Source organism: Coregonus clupeaformis, chromosome 5, assembly GCF_020615455.1.
Source record: "Coregonus clupeaformis isolate EN_2021a chromosome 5, ASM2061545v1, whole genome shotgun sequence".
Taxonomy (NCBI): Eukaryota; Metazoa; Chordata; class Actinopteri; order Salmoniformes; family Salmonidae; genus Coregonus; species Coregonus clupeaformis.
Window position 1 is genome coordinate 35,261,824 of NC_059196.1, and position 25,822 is coordinate 35,287,645.

General features: G+C 42.8%; 2 pseudogenes; both read right to left on the bottom strand.

Moving 5' to 3' along the window:
* Nucleotides 1–680: 680 nt before the first annotated feature.
* Nucleotides 681–16,905, bottom strand: LOC123484178 (annotated as a pseudogene).
* Nucleotides 16,906–20,949: 4,044 nt separating this feature from the next.
* Nucleotides 20,950–25,822, bottom strand: part of LOC121567005 — a 34,747-nt pseudogene continuing 29,874 nt past the window's right edge.

Consider the following 25,822-nt stretch of genomic DNA (forward strand, 5'->3'; position numbering starts at 1 on the left):
CGCTCTGGATAAGAGCGTCTGCTAAATGACTAAAATGTAAAATGTAAATGTAATGACAGCTTTGCACAGTTTTTGCATTCTCTCAACCAGCTTCATGAGGTAGTCACCTGGAATGTATTTCAATTAACAGCTGTGCTATCTTAAAAGTTAATTTGTGGAATTTCTTTCCTTCTTAATGCGTTTGAGCCAATCAGTTGTGTTGTGACAAGGTAGGGGGGGTATACAGAAGATAGCCCTATTTGGTAAAAGACCAAGTCCATATTATGGCAAGAACAGCTCAAATAAGCAAAGAGAAATGACAGTCCATCATTACTTTAAGACATGAAGGTCAGTCAATACAGAACATTTCAAGAACTTCAAAAATTTCTTCAAGTGCAGTTGCAAAAACCATCAAGCGCTATGATGAAACTGGCTCTCATAAGGACCGCCACAGGAATGGAAGACCCAGAGTTACCTCTGCTGCAGAGGATAAGTTCATTAGAGTTACCAGCCTCAGAAATTACAGCCCAAATAAATGCAAAGTCACAGACACATCTCAACATCAACTGTTCAGAGGGCACTGTGTGAATCAGGCCTTCATGGTCGAATTGCTGCAAAGAAACCACTACTAAAGGGCACCAATAAGAAGAAGAGACCTGCTTGTGCCAAGAAACACGAGCAATGGACATTAGACTGGTGGAAATTTGTCCTTTGGTCTGGAGTCCAAATTTTAGATTTTTGATGCATGTGACAAATAAAATTGGATTTGATTTGACAATGAGATACATAAGTGTGCTAACAGTAAATTACAGTAGACTATTATAGGTAAGAGGTTGATAATTAGGCTTGTTCAGACCGGTACAGTTGCTAGCTCCACAGGTTGCTTGAAGCAGGTGACTAAAAGCAGGCAGGGAAGCGTGTGTATCTGACCCCAGGTAGAGTAGCAGGCGCATGGGGCACAGAGAGAGGACAGGCAGGGTGAACCTCTCAGAGCCCCAGGGTGTCTTTCTGCACCTGGCAACCCAGAAGGTTATTTCCAGCCTGGACACACTCGGACACACTGGCCACTGAAACACACAACATCACCAGAACAGGTATCATTATACTGTGGCATCATGGTGGCAAGGATGGGCAAAATGTATCTTCAACACTTGTTTGAAGACAAAATACCACCAACATTGTATTGTGAATGATTATATTCAAAAAAACAAATATATTTGTCATTGGATCCCTACTAGGAAATTGCTTTCACCTAAACAACTTATTTCCAATCAGGGCAGATGAAGGACAAGAGTTTAGATGCCAGGACTATGAGAGTAAACTATAGCTACCTTTCTGAGCCTGGATCCATGATGCTGCCTTCATGGCCAGAAACTGCCATTCCTCCTGAGCCTCCATCTTGAAACCATAGAGCCATACCAGGGCTAGAACCGTGGCCCACACCTCATGGTCCACCTGAGAGAGAGAGAGAGACGGAGAGAGAGCAAGAGAAAGACAGATGGAGAGACAGAGCGAGAGAGAGAGAGAGAGAGAGAGAGGAAAGAGGCAGAAGATAAGGACGCTGAGACATGGGTATTTTGGGGAGATTCAGTTCAATGGTCATCATGCCTTTGTCCAGAGCTGATGGTCTTTCTATAGAGCACACGTGCAGATACTCTGTGTGAGTGCATCATCTTGCAGCATGCTCATCTGCAATATTTTTGGTTCATCTTGCTGCCTGTGGAAACGCCATATCACTGAGTGTCAGTTGAACTCTGTGGACCTACCTGTGCAGGCTTTGGCTTGGCCACCTCCTCCTCAGTCTTCCCCAGCACCTCAGCCAACGCTGCCTCCAGGCCCCAGGAACCAGAGGCCTTCTGAAGGGAGATCAGCTGGAGGAGAGGGTCCCTCACAGGCTTAGAGGTTGGGGCTGGAGAGTCAAAGTCTGATGGGATGGGAAAACATAATGGTCAGAAATGGTTACAAATGATCAAAATGCTTACAACCCGAACCCTAACCGTTGCAGTAAAATCCTTGAGCTGTGCTTGAGTATTAAAGTCACAATAAAAATAGTAACAATTAGCATGTATTTGGAATTAGGTTAACACAGACATTAACTCTTAAAATGACCTTCCTAACAGTCTTTGTCACAGTCTAATACTTCTAAAGCATCCAAACCTGAAACCCAATGTAAATTGGTTATGTTAGTGCCGTACATTCCCATTTCCCCTTTGCCAAGATAATCCATCCACTTGACAGGTGTGCCATATCAAGAAGCTGATTAAACAGCATGATCATTACACAGGTGAACCTTGTGCTGGGGACAATAAAAAGCCACTCTAAAATGTGCAGTTTTGTCATACCACACAATGCCACAGATGTCTCAAGTTTTGAGGGAGCATGCAATTATCATGCTGACTGCAGGAATGACCACCAGAGCTGTTGCCAGAGAATGAATGTTCATTTCTCTACCATAAGCCGGTGCCAACGTAGTTTTAGAGAATTTAGCAGTACGTCCAACTGGCCTCACAACCTGCAGACCATGTGTATGGCGTTGTGTGGGCGAGCGGTTTGCTGATGTCAACGTTGTGAACAGAGTGCCCCATGGTGGTGGTGGGGTTATGGTATGGGCAGGCATACGCTACGGACAACCAACACAATTGTAATTTGAATATCATGATGAGATCATGAGGCCCATTTTCTTTAAGGTATCTGTGACCAACAGATGCATATCTATATTCCCAGTCATGTGAAATCCATAGATTAGGGCCTAATTAATGTATTTCAATTGACTGATTTCCTCATATGAACTGTAACTCTGTGAAATCAATTAAATTGTTGCATGTTGCGTTTATATTTTTGTTCAGTATAATTCAACATTAACAATTATTTTGTTTCCAACATTTCTGTAAAAGCTATGAAATGTGAAAATGATCAAAGTTATGAAATGTGTCAATTCCACATTGTCAAATTTAATTATTATTTGAATTGACAATGAAATTAATAAAACATGTAGTTTCATCAAAACATGCAGACTTTAAACATGAACCCATAAGATCACTATCTTAATACAAATTAACAGTATTATTATTAACTCATAATAGTGATATGTAAGCATATTGAAATAGAGTCATGAACTTGAGACATGCAACTTGTTTCTTAACCAAATAGACTTGGTGCTGACCTTCAAGCTTACTCTTTTTGCTGAACGTTAACCCTTCGCCTGGGGTATACATATCAGCTTGGACATCCTTTAACCAATTAATTTTAACGGCACTCCCCAAAATGATGTGCTCGGGGCTGGACCGAGCCTTTCCACATCCCATCATTATGGGCATGGGGCTGGAGAGAGCCTTTCTCATTTTTTGCCTGGGGCTGGAATGAGCCATACTACACGCCATCATCATGGGCATGGGGCTGTGATACAACTCTGAGAAAGAAGGGAAAAACACAGGTCACTGGGTTACAAACAAAGGTACACGCACAGAACACATTAATGACTAAACAATGACGACTCCGTCTTACACGTGCAGAGGGCACAGTTTGCGACACCACAGCTCGTGGTTACCACTTATTTAGCGCGGTTTACATATATGCATAAAATAATTTCCTTGCACAGCCTCTCTGTAACACACACACTCACTCGGCGTGGGGACTTGTCTGCGTAGCAGCTGTCCTTGCAGGGCCTCTCCATCTCCTTTGTGGACAGCGATGAAGGCAGTAAAGGCACTGCTCACTCCTGATTGGACGCTGAGCTCTACCACCTTCTCTTTCACTCCCTCCTTCTCCCCATCCTGCTCCCTCTCTTCCACCTCCAGGGATCGGATCAGGGTTCGAGCCCCCAGCCTGTGGACGGTCAGTCTGGAGAGGAGGGACAGAGAGAAGAAGAAGTGGGAAAAAGGAGAGAGAGAGAGAGAGAGAGAGAGAGAGAGAAAGAGAGAGAGAGAGAGAGAGGGATTGAAGGTGGGAGGAGGGTTAGAGAGATTAAGTTGGTAGAGTGGGGGAGAGGAGGGTTGATGATAAGTTGGGGGTACCTACAGTATTAAATGTATCAAATCATATAACATAACTGAAATGCATTAGAAGTGCTGGGACAGTTTCTGTTAATGGAACGTCATGGCAGTCTTGCCTGTAAATAGTGGCACGTTCCCTTAATGCATCTGACCAAGGCCTGCACAGTGTAAACAGTGTTGTTTTTACCCAGTGTCCTCTGCAGGTTTGAGACTGAAGCTCAGCTGATTCTCAACAGGCTGCTCAGCCAGGCTGTACTTCACTGTCACCGAGCCCTCTGTGTCCCCTGAGCTCTGAGAGAGGGAGAGAAGGAGAGAGAGAAAGAGAGACAGACAGACAGACAAACAGACAGACAGACAGACAGACAGACAGACAGACAGACAGACAGACAGACAGACAGACAGACAGGAACGAGAGAAAACAAGGAAATACAGGGTTGAGTTAAAGACGTGGACCGTGACCCAAAAAATGGTTGTCTTGCAAATAAGTTATGACCTTCCCAGTGTCCTTTGAACATTGACACACTGTATGTTCAACAATATTAACACTCATAACAGTAGAAGGCAGAGCCCTCACCTCCCCAGTGAGCTGGGCATACAGAAGTGCCCTTTGACCCTGGAAGAGCACTCTGATTGGTGGAGATAGAGGGGTGACAGACACCTCCTTTGGGACATTCCACTTGACTGAGATGTCCACCACAGCAGGCTGCAGGGCAAACCGGAGGGACTGCATCACCTGAGGGAGGAGAGTGAAGGAGGGGGCAGAGTAAAAAAAGGAAATAAAAAGGAAAGAGAAAAAGCAATAGAGAGAATAATGGAGGTGATGAAAATGTTTGTAACCAATACAGCCCTCTCTTTACAGACACACACACACACACTAATAAGCTCTCTTACTTTGGGCTGCATCCTGTCCTGTCCTGTGATAAACTGTGCATGCCCTCCGGCCTGTTTGGCCACCCCAGAGATGAGAGCAGTGCTGGCCCCCTCCCCAATCCCAAAGGAGAAGCACCTGGCAGGGACACACCCAGGAAACAGTATTATTGTTGTGGTTGTTGTCAAATACTAAAATAAGGCTATCAACCAAATCCCTATCACTTGTATCATTTTCTTGTGCTTGTGGGCTGACTGAATTAAAACATAACTGTACAGGAAGAATCATCAATACAAAAGCTTTCATTTTCTCACAGGGGTGAAAAAACCCTAACCTACATAACTCTCCCACACTGCTGCTCACAGACAGGTTGGGTAGGTTTACTTTAGATTGGGTTTTACAAATAATCTTTTGAGTCAAATAGACCAGTGGTTAGAGCATTGTTGATATACACTACCAGTCAAAAGTTTGGACACACCTACTCATTCAACGGTTTTTCTTTATTTTTACTATTTTCTACATTGTAGAATAATAGTGAAGACATCAAAACTATGAAATAACACATATGGAATCATGTAGTAACCAAAAAAGTGTTAAACAAATCAAAACATATTTTATATTTAAGATTCTTCAAATAGCCACCCTTTGCCTTGATGACAGATTTGCACACTCTTGGCATTCTCTCAACCAGCTTCATGAGGTAGTCACATGGAATGCATTTGAATTAATAGGTGTGCCTTCTTAAAAGTTAATTTGTGGAATTTCTTTACTTCTTAATACGTTTGATCCAATCAGTTGTGTTGTGACAAGGTGGGGGGGTATACAGAAGATAGCCCTATTTGGTAAAAGACCAAGTCCATATTATGGCAAGAACAGCTCAATTACTTTAAGACATGAAGGTCAGTCAATACGGAACATTTCAAGAACTTTGAAAGTTTCTTCAAGTGCAGTCGCAAAAAACATCAAGCTCTATGATGAAACTGGCTCTCATGAGGACTGCCACAGGAATGGAAGACCCAGAGTTACCTCTGCTGCAGTGGATAAGTTCATTAGAGTTACCAGCCTCAGAAATTGCAGCCCAAATAAATGCTTCACAGAGTTCAAGTAACAGACACATCTCAACATCAACTGTTCAGAGGGGACTGTGTGAATCAGCCCTTCATGGTCAAATTGCTGCAAAGAAACCACTACTAAAGGACACCAATAAGAAGAAGAGAAATGTTTGGCCAAAGAAACACGAGCAATGGACATTAGACCGGTGGAAATGTGTCCTTTGGTCTGGAGTCCAAATTGGAGATTTTTGGTTCCAACCGCCGTGTCTTTGTGAGACGCGGTGTGGGTGAACGGCTGATCTCCGCATGTGTATTTCCCACCGTAAAGCATGGAGGAGGAGGTGTTATGGTGTGGGGATGCTTTCTGCTGACACTGTCTGTGATTTATTTAGAATTCAAGGCACACTTAACCAGCATGGCTACCACAGCATTCTGCAGCAATACACCATCCCATCTAGTTTGGGCTTATTGGGACTATCAATTGTTTTTCAACAGGACAATGACCCAACACACCTCCAGGCTGTGTAAGGGCTATTTAACCAAGAAAGAGAGTGATGGAGTGCTGCATCAGATGACCTGGCCTCCACAATCCCCCGACCTCAACCCAATTGAGATGGTTTGAGATGAGTCAGACGGCAGAGTGAAGGAAAAGCAGCCAACAAGTGCTCAGCATGTGAGAACTCCTTCAAGACTGTTGGAAAAGCATTCCAGGTGAAGCTGGTTGAGATCATGCCAAGAGTGTGCAAAGCTGTCATCAAGGCAAAGGGTGGCTATTTTAAGAATCTCAAATATAAAATATATTTGGATTTGTTTAACACTTTTTTGGTTACTACATGATTCCATATGTGTTATTTCATAGTTTTGATGACTTCAGTATTATTCTACAATGTAAAAAATAGTAAAAACAAAGAAAAATCCTTGAATGAGTAGGTGTGTCCAAACCTTTGACTGGTACTGTAGTTTCCACTGGTATACTTTCCAGAAAGGTGCAATGGCCTCTGTAACAAACTCTCTATTAAAACCAGTTAGTGTAAATATTTCACAGGTGGGAGGTAACAGAGCTAGCTATGGGATCTCTGCCCCAAGTAGGTAATGATAGGGGAAACAGTGCTTGTGGGTACACCTGTGAGAACCGGCGTTCGTCTTCACCAGATCCAGGACTTCCTTGGTGTTTCCCACCTCACCATCAGTGAACAAGAAGAGCTGAGGATGACAGAGGGTATGTTCATCATGTGTTAACGTTAAATAATGTATGTGCAGCCGTGAGGTATACTGAGTATGTTTCCCCAGTAACCAAAAAACACAGGTCTATTTGCTGTCCCAATAAGCCAGGCGTGGTACTGCAAATACCACACTCAAAAGACACTGTTTGGTTGGGTGTAACTCTGTAAATAAACATGCCATTGGCTCTCGTGAGGGGGGTGGGGGGGGCGTGAATGTAGCGGACATGAGTTGGTCATGGTCTTGTCATGAGGTAGCCCCGCCTGCAAACTTCAAAACCAGTGTCTGTACTCGGCCCAGGCGGGAATGTCCTCATGGACTAAGACAAATGGTTGCTGCCGTGGGAGACCCAGGTTCATATCCCTCCCGCGTGTTCCACATGGAAAGGTGGGAGGAGTTTGAGGTGTTTCAGGAGGAACCTGTATGAATCTCAGTGTGTAAGGTATGTAGAAGGCCAATGAATGAGGTGATTAGAGGTTAGAACAAATATTAAAGTGCCACTCCACAATAACTGACAGATTTTTTTAAACCACATTGTGGACCACTCAGATAGTTGAGACACTAAAAAACAAACCTAGTCAAACATGGTACAGTTGTTCCTTTCGCGTCATCGATAATACATCACATCATCTACATTTTTGGTAACAGTTATTATACATTACGTCATCTATACACGTATGCATAAACAAAACTAAGTAAAGTAGATAAAAGGACATTCAGGAACTTATAAAGAAACATCTCTGTTGGAGGATACGTTGGCAGGCTTTAGCAGAGGCATTTACATTATTGTTACCTAATAACATTTCACACAATTTATTATTTTCAGCTAGATTGTTAAAATTAGCATTTTGGCTGGACAGCTGACGAAAAAGATCATCCCTAATGTCATTGTATAACCCACAGTAAAGCAAGGCATGAGGTTCTGTTTCAATGGAACCATCGTTACAGAAAGTACAGACATTTCTCTATGGGAGTGGTTGTGTATGTAAGGTGTGTAAGTTACCTGTCTGGGCTGGTCGGGAGGCAGGGCTGGCTGTAGATATGTTTTAAAGGCTGGAGGATCTCTGTACCTCCCATGTCAGCACTCATTCCCTTCACCTTCTGTAGAGCCTCATCCATAGTCTTCTGGCTGTACTCCACACTCTTACTGACGTCCAGATAGACACACAAGGTCAAAGGGTCATCACCACTACATATTACAGACCGAAGCCATGGACATTTTCATCTTTAACCTACCTGCTGCAAATGATTAGATGTAAACATTAACTGTCACACAATGTCACTGTTCATCTTTGAATACGGATTACTTGGTGCAACATACATGATAAAACCCTATAACGACATTGCTAAATGTGTTTAGAAACAACTTGAACTGATTGAGACGGGGGTTGGAAGGAGAGAACACTCACGGAAAGAAGGACTTATATCTGGACCCAAAGCCGATGATGTTGAAGTAGCAACCCATTGGCAGGCTTTTCAGCAAGAGCAGCAGAGTATCCTGCAAGAGAGAAATCCAACAAGTGTCTTTACTCCTCAATAAACCTTATAGGACAGTCTTAAAGAACTAGTACAGAGTAACCACTGTGTCCTGGATTTCACTCCAAACTATCTCTTGGTGAATGCTGTGTAGATTGAGCTGTTCATTTACTAGAATAGGATTGTGTGTGTGTGTGTATTTCTACCCTGGCACTGCCAATACGGTCCTGTGCCCCAGACCCATTTTGCATGGGGCATCCCATGCTGCCAGAGCGATCCACCACGAACAGGAACTCCCCGTGTGAGGTCAGCGATGACATCACATCCTTGGGGAACTCTGGGTACAGGCTCAGCATGACCACTGGGTCACCCATCAGAGAGCCTGGGGGGGAGAGAAAAGAAAGAAACAAAAGTAAGAAAGAAGAAAGGTCCAACAGTCTTTCTCCATTTCTACAGGACACCTCTCCATCTGTCTCACCATGTCACTCTCTGTAAACATGGATGAAGGTAGTAGACTAGACTACTCATTAATCTCATATACACCAATCTACAACAGAGTACACCCACCACCCACTCACCTGGCTTGGCAGAAGCCTGTCCTGCCTCTACTATAGCAGTAGGCTGATGGGTGTCTTGGTAATACAACAACAGCTCAACGTCCCGGTCAAACTGATGACCTGCAGCCAGACTGACCTGCAGTTAGAACAACATTCACATGAAGACAGAGCAGTCAGAGGGAATTTAACAACTATGAAGGATTCTGATGGTTCATGATGCTAGTGAGAGTGCAAGCACACAGACATACTGTACACACACACACACACACACACAGACATACACAGACAGACATACTGTACACACACACACACACACAGACACACACAAACACACACATACTGTACATACACACTGTACACACACACAAACTGTACACACACACACACAGACATACACAGTAAAAAACACACACACAGACATTCTGTACACACACACACAGACATACACAGACAGACATACTGTACACAAACACAGACATACTGTACACACACACACATACATACTGTACACACACATCCATACGTATGTACATAAAGAAACACACTTCCACATGTATATGAACACAAACATACAGACAGACACACAGTACCGTGGCTTGGGTTTTCTCTGTGTTGAGGTAGTTGAGTGGGTCCAGGGGACAGTTGGACTCTACTCTAGAGATGGGATGAGGGGACGACACGCGGGCACTGAGGGACAGACTGTAGGGCACAGAACCAGCGGGCACTGAGGACACCTGGGCACTGCCATCACTACCACTGTCTGACCCTTAGAGAGAGAGAGATGGGGTGAGGGAGAGAGGAAGAGAGAGAGATGGGGTGAGGGAGAGAGGAGGAAGGAGAGAAATGGGGTGAGGGAGAGAGACGGGGTCAGGGAGGGAGGAAGAGGGAGAGAGAGAGACAGAAGATAGAAGGAGAGAGAGGAGAGAGAGAGACCCTCAAATTAGCATGTTTTTGTTCCAGCCCAGCACTACCACCTTTCAACTCAAAAACTCACCAAGACCATGATTAATTCACTCAGGTGTATTAAAGCTGGACTGGAACTAAAGCCTGCACCATCCAATGTGGGTCTCAAAGAGCAGGACTGAAGACCACTGCCCTATGGGACCAGGTACTGGTTCCTAGTCACACTGCTGCCCACAAGGTTTTTACTTTGTATTGCACTGCCCTATGATGTATTACTGGTTTGTGTCTCTCTATACAGGTGTCCATGTTCTTACCCTGGGGTTGGTAGCGGGGGTTGAGCACGGCAGGCAGGCAGAGCCTCAGGCTGTCGTCAGCCTGTACAGCCAGCTCTGTCACATAGTCCAGGCTGACAGAGGCCTTCTCTCCTGGAGGCAGACTACCCACACTCAGCTTGAACACGTCCGGGCTCTCATCACTCTCCTCCAATAGGAAGGCTTGCTGTCCCGAGCTCAATGCATCATCATACTGCTCCTGCGCCTGAGGGGGGACAGAGGAAGACAGGGACGCATCATCAACCTGAGACACAGCATAGTACAGTAGCATACATCCAGGGGAGGGTGCTGTCTGACTGACACTAGTCAGGTCAATGGGGTTTGACAGAGAGTAGGATTTGACAAAGCAGTGGATGGAGAACCAGTTTTATAGGGTCAAAATCTAATACTGAGAGCATACAGCTGCTGGTTAACCAATAAGTGATAATAATAAGTAATGGATTGGATTTATATAGCGCCTTTCTACCAACTGAGGTACTCAAAGCAGTTTACATAGTAATGGGGAAACTCCCCTCATCCACCATCAATGTGTGGCACCCACCTGGGTGATGCACAGCAACCATTTTGTAACAGAACGCTCACCACACATCAGATCGCATGGTGGAGAGGAGTGATATATGCCAATTAGGAATGAAGGGGATTATTAGGTGGCCATGATGGAAATGGGGCCAGGTTAGTCGGCCGGTAACACTTAACACCAAGTTGCTCTTAAACCTGTGTAATAACACTGTAACTACACTAGTAACAACATTTGAACTAACATGTTATTGATTGGTATTAACATGAAATTAACCCAAATCCTGCTATAAATTATACTTTTGTAGATCTCAGAAAATGTCTTAAAAATGTCTACAGTTGCATTTGTCTCGATGTTGACTTGTCATCTCTCCTCACCTTCTGTTTCTCCTGAACCTCAGCCACCACCTCAGTCTGTCCTATCTTGGCGCTGAACCTGCAGACAGCAGCCTCTCCTGGTAGAGGGAAAACAAAGATGGCCTCCAGAGGGCTTTTCTCCTGGTTCTCATACTGCAGAGTGGAGCTCACAGTGGCCACATGCCCCTGCACACTCACCTCCACAGCAATACTCTTCAGAGGCACTGAGAGAGGGAGGTATGGAGGGAGAGAGGGATAGATGGAAGAGAGAAAACTTACGATGACAACGTTTGGGAACCACTTGGAGATAGTAAATGTGATTTAACGCTCATCTCATGGAAATGTTTAATTTAGTGAACAACAATATAAATGTGGTGGAATGTTCTTTAGTATTTCTTTAATAAAAAAGGAAGAGAAACAGACACTGGAAGTAAACAATCATTTCTGCTTTCAAACCGTACCTGGTTCATTCTTGACAGTTACCAATCCACAGCAGTTCACCATTTTGGCACCTGAATGGGGAAGTCAGGTGTCATATCATTGTCCTCTTACCGGCCTGTTACTTTAATGAAGTTAATTGCTGTGCAACAGTAAACAGTTAATCGTAATATGCCAAGTGTCTATGATAAATTGTTTTATAAAGGCAGCCACAGAAAGCAACTACTGACAGTAGGATGAGAGCCATTGAGAGGTTTATCTAACCATGTTGGCAGGGCTCTACAACAATGTTCCCTCTCATTTTTTACGGCACTGAGCAAATTTCAAATCTGCTGAACGCAAACTTGAACATTGTGAAAATTCTGTGCACCTTCCAGCGCGCGTTTACTATTAACACTGAGTCTGTACCCGCTTTAATTTACAGTTTTAACAGTGGCCAAGTAGGCTACTGTGGCTGTTTGATCATAATGTAGGCCTACCAGAGGTGCCTACCATCAAAAACAATGGAGAAAATTCACAGCATAACATTTTAACATGGAAATAGCAGCGGGAGAACAAGTATTTGATACACTGCCGATTTTGCAGGTTTTCCTACTTACAAAGCATGTAGAGGTCTGTAATTTTTATCATAGGTACACTTCAACTGTGAGAGACGGAATCTAAAACAGAAATCCAGAAAATCACATTGTATGATTTTTAAGTAATTAATTTGCATTTTATTGCATGACATAAGTATTTGATCACCTACCAACCAGTAAGAATTCCGGCTCTCACAGACCTGTTAGTTTTTCTTTAAGAAGCCCTCCTGTTCTCCACTCATTACCTGTATTAACTGAACCTGTTTGAACTCGTTACCTGTATAAAAGACACCTGTCCACACACTCAATCAAACAGACTCCAACCTCTCCACAATGGCCAAGACCAGAGAGCTGTGTAAGGACATCAGGGATAAAATTGTAGACCTGCACAAGGCTGGGATGGGCTACAGGACAATAGGCAAGCAGATTGGTGAGAAGGCAACAACTGTTGGCGCAATTATTAGAAAATGGAAGAAGTTCAAGATGACGGTCAATCACCCTCGGTCTGGGGCTCCATGCAAGATCTCACCTCGTGGGGCATCAATGATCATGAGGAAGGTGAGGGATCAGCCCAGAACTACACGGCAGGACCTGGTCAATGACCTGAAGAGAGCTGGGACCACAGTCTCAAAGAAAACCATTAGTAACACACTACGCCGTCATGGATTAAAATCCTGCAGCGCACGCAAGGTCCCCCTGCTCAAGCCAGCGCATGTCCAGGCCCGTCTGAAGTTTGCCAATGACCATCTGGATGATCCAGAGGAGGAATGGGAGAAGGTCATGTGGTCTGATGAGACAAAAAAATAGCTTTTTGGTCCAAACTCTCCGTGTTTGGAGGAAGAAGAAGGATGAGTACAACCCCAAGAACACCATCCCAACCGTGAAGCATGGAGGTGGAAACATCATTCTTTGGGGATGCTTATCTGCAAAGGGGACAGGACGACTGCACCGTATTGAGGGGAGGATGGATGGGGCCATGTATCGCGAGATCTTGGCCAACAACCTCCTTCCCTCAGTAAGAGCATTGAAGATGGGTCGTGGCTGGGTCTTCCAGTATGACAACGACCCGAAACACACAGCCAGGGCAACTAAGGAGTGGCTCCGTAAGAAGCATCTCAAGGTCCTGGAGTGGCCTAGCCAGTCTCCAGACCTGAACCCAATAGAAAATCTTTGGAGGGAGCTGAAAGTCCGTATTGCCCAGCGACAGCCCCCGAAACCTGAAGGATCTGGAGAAGGTCTGTATGGAGGAGTGAGCCAAAATCCCTGCTGCAGTGTGTGCAAACCTGGTCAAGACCTACAGGAAACGTATGATCTCTGTAATTGCAAACAAAGGTTTCTGTACCAAATATTAAGTTCTGCTTTTCTGATGTATCAAATACTTATGTCATGCAATAAAATGCAAATTAATTACTTAAAAATCATACAATGTGATTTTCTGGATTTTTGTTTAAGATTCTGTCTCTCACAGTTGAAGTGTACCTATGATAAAAATTACAGACCTCTACATGCTTTGTAAGTAGGAAAACCTGCAAAATCGGCAGTGTATCAAATACCTGTTCTCCCCACTGTATCATTCAGCCTACAGTAGCAGCAAATGTGTGGTGTTAAATGTAGGACTACATTCCATTGGAATTTTGAAAAAAAACATCCAGGGCTTGACATTAACCTGTTTATTCACTTGTCCTTCAGACAAGGAGGTGACTGAAAATGTTGTTGTGTTGTTTGATGCAAGAAACCACTTTACAAAATATAATGCATTATTATTCCCATACCATTATTACAGAGGATCAGACAAATTACGCTACCCTCTGCCTGTTGGCTACTTAGTGTATTCAAACCTGTCCCAAAATACAACACTGGCCCTTTAAGACAAAAAAAAAGAAGCTCTTTCCCTGACTGGCTTTTCAAAGATAAGCCTACTACAGCTCTGATTGGTTATGCTGCACCGGTCTGTGTAGAAGTACGGGCTGAGTCCTGCACAATACAATCCTGCTCCGGTGCGTTCGGCCTACAACAACATCTCTTGCATAGTTCGTTTTGTTTAGGTATGTTGCATTTAAAGTGGCTAATATTGCATTGATTCGATCACAATTGTCACAGTAAAGGGAAACGTTGATAGTGTTAACTAACAGGGAAAACACTAGAAAGTTGAGTGAAAGTTGTGGTTCTCTCAGTGGGCTGATATTTCTTCTGGGGTCTGCGCGGCAGTCCCAGGGAGCTGCGTGGCATTCTCAGGGCTATGAGGGCGTGCAGTTTAGAGGGAACATTGCTCTACAACAACTTTTCCCACTGCTACCAGCTTTTCCAGTTGGTGCACAAGCACAGGTTTTGGTCACACTTTTTATTTATTTATTGATAATTGATAATGACCTGGCCTTTGTCCCATAATGTACCTGCATTCCATACAGAACCAGGCTAATAATGACAAGCCATCTTTTAAATTAGCATGCCCTTGTGCCCGGGTAAAGATCTTACAGGAAAGCAAATGAAGCAGGCATAATTTCAATAATGATTGGATCTTTCATTTGTGGGTTGAGCAAGTAGCCTATATGCAGGGTTCATACAGACATTGGCAAGACAATTTTAAATGACTTTTTCAAGCACTTAATTGTAATTTTCAAAGACCTCCATATGATATTAAATTGTTTTAATAGGCGATAAAAGTATACATTACCACTGTAAGAATAACACGTTTTAATAGGCCTAACCAATGGCATTATGAATTGACATTCACATGATTCTTTTTACATTCTAAATATGTCAGAATAATGTGGGCATTGCCTGACTAAATAGACAGTAAAATAGGGACCTTGTAGCAGTCATAACAACAAAGATTCAGCAGTAGTCAGGCAGATAGAGGTGCAAATGAATATTGCATTAATTTCCACAGCGCTGGTGATGACGTGATAAATGTCCAATTATATTATATTTTCAAACTGACTTTAAAATGTGAGCATTCAAAAAGAAAAAGGCCACTTCTCAGGCAAAACCTGTCCTAACCGTACAAGGCAAAGGTGGGATCTTCTAGGCTCAAACGCAGCCTCCCCATTGAGTTACCAAATGTGAACATCCCAAAACAGGCACTTCTAAACATTTGGCCACACCTATTCTTGGCGCGCAGGCCAGCTATATCTATGCATGCTCAAGCACGCGTGTTCACGCATTAAACATGACAAGAGTGTGCAAAGCTGTCATCAAGGCAAAGGGTGGCTCCTTTGAAGAATCTAAAATCTATTTTGATTTGTTTAACACTTTTTCGGTTACTACATGATTCCATATGTGTTATTTCATAGTTTTGATGTCTTCACTATTATTCTACAATGTAGAAAATACTGAAAATAAAGAAAAACCCTGGAATGAGTAGGTGTGTCCAAACTTTTGACTGGTAAATGTAAATATGTTGGATAAACATTGACATGAATGACATGTGACTATTGTTGTCTCTTGCTAGGCACATGAGGTTTGGTCATGAATGCTAGGGTTGGTTTCCCAACCTTTTTCGGTTACTGTACCAACAAGAACATTTAGCTCTGTCCAGAGTACCCCTGAAGTACCCCCTAATGTGCATTTGACCAGTTAGCCTATGGTCTCATGAGTCTTCTCAAGTACCCTCTGTGGATAGGCCAAGTACCCCCAGGGTCTCTGGGCAATAGAGTAAAACACTCACACACGCAAAAAAAAATCACAATTGCCCCCGGTCTCCCCAACATGATTCATTTCTGAACGTTCTGTAACGTTGCGCACTCTAGAACAGACACTGAGGCGTGGTCACTTTGCTTGTTGCTCCGCACAGTCATTACGTCGGTCTATTCAAGCAACCTAAATCAAACATCCATAAAATAAGGATAGTATGATACGTGGATGATATCGAATTGAATGGCAATTTCTGGCTAACTTTTATTGGCCACCAACAATAATAAGCAAAGTAGGCTAAATGTCATTTCAACATTTGTTGTCTGATAAAATGTAGAATATTTTGAGAACCGGAATGCTTTGAAATAAATAGGAGAATCATCCCATAAACGACATATTACCTTAAAATCTGTGATAAACTAGTTTTCAATGATTGCGTTTTACTGGTTCTGGCGATAAAATCCCACGGTTTCTACTTTCGTTTAGCGTTAATATCCGAGTAGGATGCTTCTTCCTGGTTTATAAAGCCAAACTTCTATAGTAAACATTGCGCAATCAACTCATTGGCCAGTGTTCATAGTCACGCCTACTATCTTCCTTGCCAATGGTGAAAAGACACATTGGGCCTATTCAACCAATCGTTGTTCTTGCGTCTGTAGTGCAGGTTTTCAGTACCATATAACGCATTTAAAAGTCTTATCAGGCATATATTTCTATAGGCTATAGCAATTCGTCAGTGGACTGAACGCGAAACATAGCTGTCTGGTCATTGTGTTTATACCTGGTCAATTCATTGGTTATCTACAGTCAGAGTGAAGTATGGTGATACCACATTCCGCTGCCCTTATTAGGCTTAATAAGACGTTAATGGGGTCTTCTAGCCTACTCTTCCTCATCATACATAACGCTCCTCATGGACCCTATTAATCAGATGTGTTCAAGCAGGGCTGGAACAAAAGCCGGCACACCCAGTGGCTCTCCAGGAGGGGTTGGCAACTCCTGCTGTAGGCAGTGGCGGCTCCTGAAAAAATTCTCAGGAGGGGCAATTTTTCTGATGATTTAGGTGACCTACACACATTTTTAAAAAGATATGTCCAGCAACAACATGAAGACAGTGGCACCATATAAGTCAATACCAGAATCATTTATTGACTGATCTCAGGGAGTGCTCCTAATCTCAGCTTGTTACCTGTATAAAAGACACCTGTCCACAGAAGCAATCAATCAATCAGATTCCAAACTCTCCACCATGGCCAAGACCAAAGAGCTCTCCAAGGATGTCAGGGACAAAATTGGAGACCTACACAAGGCTGGAATAATAATAATATAATAATAATATGCCATTTAGCAGACGCTTTTATCCAAAGCGACTTACAGTCATGCGTGCATACATTTTTGTGTATGGGTGGTCCCGGGGATCGAACCCACTACCTTGGCGTTACAAGCGCCGTGCTCTACCAGCTGAGCTACAGAAAGTGGATACTCATGGATGCGCATCGCAATTGTAAAATGTCAACACAATTGGAGACACCACGTCATTTTTGGAGACATGTTATTGACAGTAAACTATTGTAGATGCGACTGCTAACTAAATAAAACATTTTAGCTGGCTAGCTAATCATCTTAGCTAAATGTGGGGCAAACAATTCAGTTATTTACCGTTAATTTGAGGGATTGGGGTGAAAGAAATCGAGTTACATAGTGATACTTTACGATATACTGTATTGACAATATCGCAATATAACCATATCCACCCTGTCCAAAGTCTCTACTTGGTCTCAGTTCTCCAGTAAACTTGTGATTATCAACACTAACCTCATCGTTGTGGCGGCGGACAGCTAGCCTGTATCCCTCATCCAGTTGAGTGGCAATGTTATTTTTTCGTTCGTACCATTTTTTTGGAAAATCCTCGGGTGTAGGACTTTCCCCCTTTAGTAGAAACCTGTTGAATTATTAAATTTGGTCTGGGAGGTCCTAATTGTTTCGTTGCCAATTTATCTTCATTTGTTCGCCGACAAAAGGAAATTCTTTCAAAGACACAATCGAGTTGCACTGAAGCCTAGCCATGTTGATAGTAGTAGTGAATTGATTGACGCTGCTACCCTCTCTTTTCTTAGTTACGTTCATGTGACGAAAGCGCGTAAGTGCAAGCCCACAGACACCCATTGAGATTGTATTGAAGGCTCTGAAATTTGAAAAAAATAGATTTTACATGGGAGTCTATGACAGAAGTTCTGGGCGATTTTCAATCTGACTGAAATCGCCCCAAAAGGGGGGTGGAGCCATTTGAAGCACGACTTTAGCCTGATTCGACATTTAGTGGCAGTGTGGCACTGTGGCAGATCAGACGTATAGATTACAACACTGATAACTACTGTTGCCGTGATATAATTGATTAGAAAAAAAATCCCTTCCTTTTCCCGTTTGGCAGTGCGTCGCCCATATCGCCCTATTGAACAGGCCGTCCCTGGCTGTAGGTTCCATGCAGAAGGAACAGTGGAGTCATTAATAAAAATAGATACAATGACCAATAAAGTGCAGTGGTATATGAGGACTTACATGAATACAGAGACACAGTGTTACATGATCACACAGTAAAGGCACTGGGGTAGGCACACATCTGGCTTCCCATATTGTCCACAACTCCTTCCTGCATGCATTTGGCCCCATATACGTGGATAATGGATACGTACAATAATAACCCACTGGGCGCACACTGGTTGCATCAACGTTGTTTACACGTCATTTCATTGACATTGAATTGACATCTGTGCCCAGTGGGAAGGCATTTTACCAAGCATTTTGAGAAATTAAGGCAATCATTTTGGTTAGTGATGACAAGTACTGTATACACATTGTTCCCAGTAGCCTATATGGAATTGATAACCAAAACAAAGTCTAACAAGTATAGCTGTATATGGAACACATACACTACCAGTCAAAAGTTTGGACACACCTACTCATTCAAGGGTTTCTTTATTTTTACTATTTTTTACATTGTAGAATAATAGTGAAGACATCAAAACTATGAAATAACACATACAGAATCATGTAGTAACCAAAAAAGTGTTAAACAAATCAAAATATATTTTATATTTGAGATTCTTCAAATAGCCACCCTTTGCCTTGCATGGCGCTTGCAACACCAGGCTTGTGGGTTCGATTCCCACGGGGGGCCAGTATGAAAAATGTATGCACTCACTAACTGTAAGTCGCTCTGGATAAGAGCGTCTGCTAAATGACTAAAATGTAAAATGTAAATGTAATGACAGCTTTGCACATTATTGGCATTCTCTCAACCAGCTTCATGAGGTAGTCACCTGGAATGTATTTCAATTAACAGCTGTGCCTTCTTAAAAGTTAATTTGTGGAATTTCTTTCCTTCTTAATGCGTTTGAGCCAATCAGTTGTGTTGTGACAAGGTAGGGGGGGTATACAGAAGATAGCCCTATTTGGTAAAAGACCAAGTCCATATTATGGCAAGAACAGCTCAAATAAGCAAAGAGAAATGACAGTCCATCATTACTTTAAGACATGAAGGTCAGTCAATACAGAACATTTCAAGAACTTCAAAAATGTCTTCAAGTGCAGTTGCAAAAACCATCAAGCGCTATGATGAAACTGGCTCTCATAAGGACCGCCACAGGAATGGAAGACCCAGAGTTACCTCTGCTGCAGAGGATAAGTTCATTAGAGTTACCAGCCTCAGAAATTGCAGCCCAAATAAATGCAAAGTCACAGACACATCTCAACATCAACTGTTCAGAGGGCACTGTGTGAATCAGGCCTTCATGGTCGAATTGCTGCAAAGAAACCACTACTAAAGGGCACCAATAAGAAGAAGAGACCTGCTTGTGCCAAGAAACACGAGCAATGGACATTAGACCGGTGGAAATTTGTCCTTTGGTCTGGAGTCCAAATTTGAGATTTTTGATTCCAGCCGCCATGTCTTTTTGAGACGCGGTGTGGGTGAACGGATGATCTCTGCATGTGTATTTCCCACCGTAAAGCACAGAGGAGGAGGTGTTATGGTGTGGGGTTGCTTTGCTGGTGACACTGTGTGATTAATTTAGAATTCAAGTCACACTTAATTAGCATGGCTACCACAACATTCTGCAGCGATACGCCATCCCATCTGGTTTGGGCTTAGTGTGACTATCATTTGTTTTTTAACAGGACAATGACCCAACACACCTCCAGGCTGTGTAAGGGCTATTTTACCAAGAAGTGATGGAGTGCTGCATCAGATGACCTGGCCTCCACAATCCCCCGACTTCAACCCAATTGAGATGGTTTGGGATGAGTCGGACAGCAGAGTGAAGGAAAAGCAGTCAACAAGTGCTCAGCATATGTGGGAACTCCTTCAAGACTGTTGGAAAAGCATTTCAGGTGAAGCTGTGTTATGATGAGTTTCTGGTGTTTAGAAGTTCAGGATGCAAGACAGTAAGTTACACAGAGGATATTTGATTCAATCATTATTTAATGTTTATAATAATGGATTCACAAACAGTGACTACGTGCTTAGCCTCTTGTCATATGAATGATTTCCATGCTTTCTCTCAGCTTATATACTGCTCTTCCAACCTATTTTTATCTTATCCAGTTGCTAACCATTATTGATTGTCACTCATCTACGACCATATCATTCCTTTCCTTGGTGTAGTGTGGCACCCTAGCCAGGCCATTCCATCACGCACCCATCCTAAGATTAGCACCAGTGGCCCCCAATCTATCTTGGCACACTGACCTTCTATTCCTCACTCGTGACACCACTAACACATGGTGTGTCCCTATTCATTGTCACTCATTCAGCTTAGGAGTTTACACACATTAATGAATATTGTATCATAAATCATCATATCAAGCTGCTTGAGAGAATGCCAAGAGTGTGCAAAGCTGTCATCAAGGCAAAGGGTAGCGATTTGAAGAATCTCAAATATAAAATATATTTTGATTTCTTTAACACTTTTTTGGTTACTACATGATTCCATATGTGTTATTTCATAGTTTTGAGGTCTTCACTATTATTCTACAAAGTAGAAAATAGTAAAAAAAGAAAGAAAGAAAAACCCTTGAATGAGTAGGTGTGTCCAAACTTTTGACTGGTACTGTAGATTAATATTGATATGTTAATAACAACCAACACAATGAGATACATAAGTGTGCTAACAGTAAATTACAGTAGACTATTATAGGTTAGAGGTTGATAATTAGGCTTGTTCAGACCGGTACAGTTGCTAGCTCCACAGGTTGCTTGAAGCAGGTGACTAAAAGCAGGCAGGGAAGCGTGTGTATCTGACCCCAGGTAGAGTAGCAGGCGCATGGGGCACAGAGAGAGGACAGGCAGGGTGAACCTCTCAGAGCCCCAGGGTGTCTTTCTGCACCTGGCAACCCAGAAGGTTATTTCCAGCCTGGACACACTCGGACACACTGGCCACTGAAACACACAACATCACCAGAACAGGTATCATTATACTGTGGCATCATGGTGGCAAGGATGGGCAAAATGTATCTTCAACACTTGTTTGAATACAAAATACCACCAACATTGTATTGTGAATGATTATATAAAAAAAAACAAATATATTTGTCATTGGATCCCTACTAGGAAATTGCTTTCACCTAAACAACTTATTTCCAATCAGGGCAGATGAAGGACAAGAGTTTAGATGCCAGGACTATGAGAGTGAGCTATAGCTACCTTTCTGAGCCTGGATCCATGATGCTGCCTTCATGGCCAGAAACTGCCATTCCTCCTGAGCCTCCATCTTGAAACCATAGAGCCATACCAGGGCTAGAACCGTGGCCCACACCTCATGGTCCACCTGAGAGAGAGACGGAGAGAGAGCAAGAGAAAGACAGATGGAGAGACAGAGCGAGAGAGAGAGAGAGAGAGAGAGAGAGAGAGAGAGAGGAAAGAGGCAGAAGATAAGGACGCTGAGACATGGGTATTTTGGGGAGATTCAGTTCAATGGTCATCATGCCTTTGTCCAGAGCTGATGGTCTTTCTATAGAACACACGTGCAGATACTCTGTGTGAGTGCATCATCTTGCAGCATGCTCATCTGCAATATTTTCGGTTAATCTTGCTGCCTGTGGAAACGCCATATCACAGTGTCAGTTGAACTCTGTGGACCTACCTGTGCAGGCTTTGGCTTGGCCACCTCCTCCTCAGTCTTCCCCAGCACCTCAGCCAACGCTGGCTCCAGGACCCAGGAACCAGAGGCCTTCTGAAGGGAGATCAGCTGGAGGAGAGGGTCCCTCACAGGCTTAGAGGTTGGGGCTGGAGAGAAAAAGTTTGATGGGATGGGAAAACATAATCGAAATGCTTCCATAATGTACATGAATACCTCAACCCGAACCGTTGCAGTAAAATTATTGTGCTGTGTTGAGTAATAAAGTCACACTAAAAATAACAATTTAGGGAGCATCAAACAGTGTAACAATTTGCATGAATTTGGAATTAGGTTAACACAGTCATTAACACCAGTCCCAAATTAACTTATTCGTCACATTCAAGCATCATAATCTGAAAAACGGTCAATTGGTAATGTTTGTCGTATATTCCCTTAACACAAGTCTATCAATAACTGATCATAATAAAAAATTATAATTACAGTTTACTTCTATCGAAAATAAATCAATATTAATTATGTGATTCTAACACTTCTCTAAAAGCTATGAAATGTGAAAAGGATAAAGCTATAAACTGTATATTGTCGAAGGCTTCCGATGACGCAATTTAGGAAATTGCTGCCTGATTTTTCATACTGCACATCGATTGGGTATTTCCCTGCCCTAAATTCAACTATTTACTCTTAGCATTATATTAACTTACATTAAAATGAAAAGGGGAAAGTAGGAAAAGGTCGAGGTGCTACAACAATAGTCCGTAACAAGACAGGAGAAGCTATATTCGTGGATGAAAACAGAGATGGCTAATGCTAGCACAAACAAGCTAACAGCAGCAAAAGAACCCTCATTCTGTGAGGTGATAAAGGAGGAATTACACGAGGCGCTTGCAGGCTTTCGACAGGAACTTCGAGAAGATGTACGAAAATAACTACATGAGTTCAACAAGGAAATTAACCAGAAACTCGTAAGAACTTCACAGCATATCTACAAGAATGGGGGTTGCAGAACAGCGCATTGGGATAACGGACACATTGAACACTACAGTGAAGGACGCACTTGTACAGTCTTTGAAAAGCCATCATGCACTACAGGCAAAAGTGACAGAACGCTAAGGTTTTTCACGTCGTAATAACATTAGACTTTATTCCGTGGCAGAGGGCGCAGAAAAAGACTCGATGCCCACATTCGTGGAGGGTCTATATTCAAATAAATACTTGAAGAAGACACTGACATGGGACTCGAGAGAGAGCACACCAAGCTGTGGCCTCAAAACCACCCAGCGGCGCCCCACCAAGATCCATAGTTGTACGGTTCCTACAATTCTCAGTCAAAGAGAAAGTCCTCCGCGCAGCCTGGAAAAAGCCTGTTAACTTCCAAGTCCAACTAGTGTTCGTTTATCATGACTACGCGGGAGAGATACTGAAAAGAAGGAAGGAATACACCCCCATCAAGAAAGCACTAAAAGAGAAGGGGATTCGCTTCTAAACACCATTCCCGGCAAAAAATCGTATATTTCTGGATAATGGCCCGGTTACATACGACCATGCAGACGAGGCGGCTGAGGACCTGAAGTCGAGGGGCATCCCAGTGCAGTATACCGCCAGGAGAAAGGTGTCTAAACCGGTGGAAAGACTGGGGCAGGTCTTCCCATGGACCGTGGTCGGCGAGCAGAGTCGCGGAGAAAGAGGGAAGTCATCTCGGCAAGAGGACGTTCACATTCGAGAGAGACTCAGGCATTTCCAACGAGAAGATGGAAGACACTGAATCGGATTTGATAGTTACCGTGAGCTGTTAGACATATTGGGTTGTTACGGTTGACATTGCAATAGGTAAAACGTCTCCCCTATTTTCCGCCACTGCTGAGGAAGGCTGAGTTGCCAAATGTACGTGGCCTTTATGGACACATTATGTATGGTCACGTTAATAACATATCTATTAGCTAATGATGAATGACACTGTGACAACAGGGTGACAGAAGGGCATATCATGGCGAGGATTCATGATATGCACGCATTACCTATATATTTTTCTCTTGTAATTAACCGATGTGTGTAAGCGACGAAAAGGGTGCCCTTTTTATGTGTGGTTCCAACAGGTGTTGTCTGCGTCACGCATTTTGATATTTGAGGCATGCTCATCCCCTCAAACTCCAGAGGCATGAGACAGTCCTCCGACATGGGAGTCCAAATAACAAAGTATTTACCACTTTGGTTTACTTTTTTATTGTTCTTGTTTTTTCGTTCATTTTTAGGTTCATGTTCAGCAGGCTGTTATATGGTGCACAGGGTTTTTGGTTTATCGGGAATTGAAGGTCATAAGTCTCAATGTAAACTGACTGGTGAGTGCCATCAAGAGAAGTAAGGTAATAGCAAAGATGAAACGGGAGAGAGTTGACCTACTATTCTGGCAGTAAACTCACTTATCCCCCACTGAACACGAGAAACTCAAGAAAATGGGATATAGGAATACCGTTTTTTCTTCTTATAAAATGGGTAGAAGTGGCGTTGCAATCTTGATCCCAAATTCAGTTAATTTTGAGTTTATATCAGAAATAAAAGACAAGGAGGGGAGATTTACATTTGTTAAATGTAAACTGGATAACAAGTTACATTATTTAATGTATAGGCGCCTCCGGGGAGTGACATGGTCTTCTACAGGAAGGTGTTTGATTTAATTGCCACAGAAACCTCTGGCACTTATCTGTGGAGGGGATTTTGAACTCAAAATTGGACAGCACAAATCAAAATAGGAAAATGAGCCTGATTGCTAAAAAGATCAATAGGATATGACAGGATTTAGGACTGCTTGATGTATGGCGTGACATCCACATGTCAGATAAGTAATATACCTTTTACTCAGCCCGCCACACTGAATACAACAGATTAAGACTACTTTATCATGTACAGTGCAGATAGGCACAGGCTTAAGGATTGTAGGATCGGGCAGAGCGACTTATCAGATCGTAATGGAGTTTACCTAACTCTACACCTTGAGAGCAAACCAAGAAATACTCTATGGAGGCTTAATACAAGCATGCTGAATGATCCAGCATTCAAGGAATCAATAAAGACAGAATTGAACGTCTATCTGGAGAATAATGATAACGGGGAAGTATCTCCGGCTACATCGTGGGATGCAGCTAAGGCGGGTATCAGAGGGGAGATTATAGCCACATCATCTCCCAAGAAAAAGATTAAAGCACATAAACTGTTGAAATTACAGGAAAAATGAGTAAGGTTAGAACGATCTCATACTCATTTCAAAGACCCTCTTATATTACGCGAGATTCAAAAGGTAAAACAGGAAATTGACAAGATTTATAGTGAAGAAGTAGAGAAAAAGCTCAGCTTCCTGAAACAAGGATATTACGAAGCAGGCTCAAAGGCAACACAATTACTAGCATGGAGTGTAAGAAAACAACTAGCACAAAATAACATTTTCTAAATAAAAGACCCCAAAACAAAGAAGATTACATGCAGATTAGATGAAATACAGAATGCATTTGAATCATACTATAAATATCTGTACAAGCAACCAGAGAAGGCAGATGCACAGACAATAGAGCATTTTTTAAACTCTTCATCTCCCCTCAATTGGGACAGAGCAAAATGATAAGACTTACTTCAGAAATAACCACTTCAGGAATTAATAATGCAATATCTCATCTAAAAGCAAACAGATCTCCAGGCACTGATGGCTTCCCTTCAGAATGGTTCAAAGCCTTCAGAGAACAACTAACACCTGGACTTCAGGCCTGTTTTAACTGGACTCTGCGGGAGGGGGAT